Here is a 4,121-nt window from a genome sequence, read left to right as displayed (position 1 = left end):
TCAGAATCCGACCTCATGATCAGAAAAAACAGCTTGTGATCACGGGTTACCCATGATCACGAGGCCGTGGAGATCAACATTGCTGCCCAACTGATGGAGCCTTTTTTAGAAATATCTTCCTAGCATGCCGGATCGTTAGATTTTGCTCAGAAGATAATTCAAATTATCATCAGGCATTCACGTTGCAGCATCAATCTCTGGCAAATTTGAACATTGGGATCGAATCTGCCAGATATCGATGCTACAAAAAAAATGGAGTAATTTATGCCAACTTAAGGGCGATATTAGCCATATGCTGACGGACTGAGGTCTGCTTTTTGGAGTGATAGCTTCCTGACTACAAGTATTGATGGTCATGTCTAGAAGAACTCATGGAGAAGATTGTGATTTGTTTGATTAGCTGATAGATTTGCAAAGCTGTGATTGGCTGTGGTCACATTCTGCTTTAGCACGTGATCATGACCAGCAAGTCAGAAACTTGCATCTCTATTCCCTGACCAAAGTCTACGGATGATCGGAATTGACAATTTCCGTTCCGCAGAAAATCTGCATTTCGCCATTGCTGATTACCACTACCGATTTCCGCATTCCGATGCGGATTTTCTGCTGACTTTAACATCGATTTTCTCAAAAACTACTAGGTCTATTTGAATTTTTTTCCTCTTGTTCTTTCTCTTCTGCTTAACATACCCTAAAAATGTGGTGTTTCTGGCACCTATGGGAGCTTTGCTATTAACCTCCAAAGTCGGCGGCATACAACATATCGGTAATGCAGATTTTCTGCATTTACATTAGTCAATTGCCGCCGACTTTAGAGGTTAATAGCAAAGCTAGAAACACCAAATGTTTAGAAAATTGTTGTTTTTGAGATAATTAATGTTAAAGTCAGCAGAAATTTCCACAAAAATCCGCCTACCGCACTTGTATTTCCAAATTCCAATGCGGAAATGCCAAATCAAGTGTCAAAAAAGTGTAATGAGCTGACATAAAGCACCTCAGAAAGGTAAGCCTCTCCAATAGTTTTTGTTACAAAAGCAGTTCAGTTACAGCTGTACTGTAACAAAAATGAAAATCGCTACACCAAAACGATCCAAAAAATGCTAGGCATGATTAGAAAAAAATCGCTAGGCACATGAATCGCCTTAGGAAAACCACTTCAAAAAGTGTTTGCGAAATTGCGATTACGCTAACGCTTTTTGGTGTGCACTGGCCCTTACTCGCACTATTTCTGTTAGTGAATCAATCAACCCCATAGTGCGTGTTGCACACATAGTGCAACTTGTGTTTTGTAGGTAAAATGTGCTTTGCTTCAAGTTCTGTAATGTGCATATCACTGGTGATGAGGCTGTAGATTAGGTTTTAGTGATTAATAGATAAAGAGAATTGTAATTAATAATTATCATAAATAATGATAAATATGTCGGTGCCGATTATTCCAATAATAGAGGTTGTAGTTAGCCTATTCACCACAAGATGGCGATCTCGCCTTAACCAAGATGGAACGCACAATCAGGAAGCATTGAGCACAAAGTCAGGAAGTGAAGTGAGGGACGGGAAGCGTAGTGAGGAGACGTTGCTAGAAGTGGCAGAAGAGGTAATTGTGTGATTATTGTGTTATCTAATTATAGTATTGAGTGGAACAGATTCTGGGGTGGGCATAGTTTGTTACGGAGGAGGTCATTGCATATCTTTTACTGGCCTGATCATTCTTCTTAAAGGGGAACTGAAGTAAGAGGTATACGGAGGCTGCCATATTTATTTCCTTTTAATCAATACCAGTTGCCTGGCAGCATTGCCTCTAATACTATTAGCCATAGCCCCAGAACAAGCATGCAGCAGATCTGGTGTTTCAGACTTTAAAGTCAGATCTGACAAGACTAGCTGCATGCTTGTTTCTGGTGTTATGCAGATACTACTACAGAGAAATAGACCAGCAGGGCTGCCAGGCAACTGGTATTGATTAAAAGGAAATACATATGGCAGCCTCCGTATACCTCTTACTTCAGTTCCCCTTTAAAGTGAATGGGAACCGAGGGTTAAAATAAAAAGCCAGATACTTACCTAAGGAGAGGGAGGGCTCTGTGTCCTAATGAGCCTTCCCCCTCCTCTCCCGATGCCCTCAGTGCAGCGCTGTCCCTGGGAGCAGTATTTGACTAAATTGGTAAAATACTGCTACTTCCGCCAGACGTAGGTGACGTCTGAAAGTCTTTGAGAGCCCGAGTGCTCCATACTGTACACGTGCGAGCGCCCTCTCTTGCGTACTCGTGCGTGCGCAGTATGGAGCCGTCTGTCTTCAGGAGGACTCTGCTCCCAAAAACTTCCGGAGTCCCCCGCGGCTGGGGATTTAATTGAAGCAGCTGCCGCCTGATTGAGAGTACCGGGAGAGGAGAGGAAAGGCTCATTAGGACCCAGAGCCTTCCACCTCCTTAGGTAAGTATCTGATTTCTTTTTTTTTTTTTTTTTAGTTTAGATCCCATTAGCTATATATTAACTATAGATAACCATTGTAGCCTGTTTGCCAGCTCTCTAGTGGTGCCCCTACAACGTGCCATTGATTATTGTTGACAGCACATCTTTACAGTAATAATTAAATAAGTTTAAAGAGAAGGGGTTTGTGCAAGTTAGTGCTACAAAAATCACTGTTCTATCTATTAAAGCAGAAGCTCCTTATAGTAAACTCTGACATAGTAAACTCAGTCCCCAGGTATCGACTATGTGCCTGTATGAATACAGTGTATGACGAATCCTGATATAATAAACTTCTGATAGTAAAGGTCCCTTGGAGCTTTCTATAAAGGTATTCTACTGTATAGTTTTGAGACATTAAATATTTTTTAAAAAGGTCAAAAGATCACCCAGCCCCCATACAACAGTGAACAGACATGTAAATTGTATGGTTGGTTAGTGCCGGGTTTGCTGAAAAATCACAGTTCTATCTGTTATAGTTTTCAAGATATTAAAGAAAACTTGTCTGGTTTGCAAACCATGATTTTAGATACTTACATGGGAGGAGGAAGAAGCCTCGGTGCTAGTCTACTTTAGGGGACCCATCAGAAAACCTCATAGAGAGCAGTTCTCCAATCACAGTACCCTCTACAGCACATTGCATTGTGGTTGGCCGAATAGTGTGGGTGTTGTTTACTATAACTTATTGGAAACCTAGCAATTGGAGAGGGTGCCATCCACCAATCACATTAGCTGAATTTCCCTATGAGGATTTCTGCTGGGTTCCCTAATGTAGACTCATGCCCAAGACTCTGGATCCTCCCCAAAGGGCGGCCACACTGCGCCTGTGCTGTAGCATGGACTCGCTCGGGCTGTGGCGGAAAGAGCCAAGCCTGATCGCCTCTGTGTTACTGTGCAGATGGTTCACACATGCTCAGTAGCACAGACCTTATTGGGCTCGGCTTTTTCGACAGAAGCTTAAACAAATCGGTGCTACTGAGCATGTGCGAGCCGTCGACAAACATTTGTTGACCGTTTTTTGTGCGGAGATGGTGCTGGAATGGGGCCGGAGGCGGAGGACAGAGGAAGACTCTGGAGTATCCAGAGACTTCCCTCTCTCCTTTTATAAAGGTTCATTCACTTTCCATTTTTCATAGCTCTCAAAATAAAGTATGAACTATCTTTAAAGAGGAGCTGTTAGGTATAAGGTCTCAGAGAAAATAAACACATATATCAGTAGCTAAAGATTAGCTGTACTTACATTACATATGCATTTCACTGTCCACGTTTGTAGACAAGACAAGACAAGACAAGACAAATAACATTTATATTGCGCTTTTCTCCTTGCGGACTCAAAGCGCCAGAGCAGAGCAGCAGCCACTAGGGCGTGCTCTATTGGCAGTAGCAGTGTAAGGGAGACTTGCCAAAGGTCTCCTACTGAATTAGTGCTGGCTTACTGAACAGGCAGAGCCGAGATTCGAACCCTGGTCTCCTGTGTCAGAGGCAGAGCCCTTAACCATTACACCATCAGCCAGAATTTTTATATAGTATATGCAGAGATTGATGCTCCTGACAGCTCATGGCAGGTTCCATGTTTTTCTGTCTTCTATGAAGCCAATTGTGTCGTCATGTCCTGCCTGCTTCCTGATCACAGAAAAGCTCGTACTGAATAACAC

General features: G+C 42.6%; 1 protein-coding gene across 1 annotated transcript in view; it reads left to right on the top strand.

Annotated features, from left to right (window-relative positions):
- The first annotated feature begins 1,535 nt into the window (after window positions 1-1,535).
- LOC137534787 (zinc finger protein 662-like) overlaps window positions 1,536-4,121 on the top strand; it is a 33,628-nt gene continuing 31,042 nt past the window's right edge. Inside the window, exon 1 of the mRNA XM_068256438.1 lies at window positions 1,536-1,594. The gene's annotated coding sequence lies outside the window, so the exon portion shown is untranslated. The remainder of the gene's footprint in view (window positions 1,595-4,121) is intronic.

This window comes from Hyperolius riggenbachi, chromosome 10 (genome assembly GCF_040937935.1).
Source record: "Hyperolius riggenbachi isolate aHypRig1 chromosome 10, aHypRig1.pri, whole genome shotgun sequence".
Lineage (NCBI taxonomy): Eukaryota > Metazoa > Chordata > Amphibia > Anura > Hyperoliidae > Hyperolius > Hyperolius riggenbachi.
Note: the sequence above shows the minus strand (reverse complement) of the source record. Positions and strands in the feature narration are given on the sequence as shown.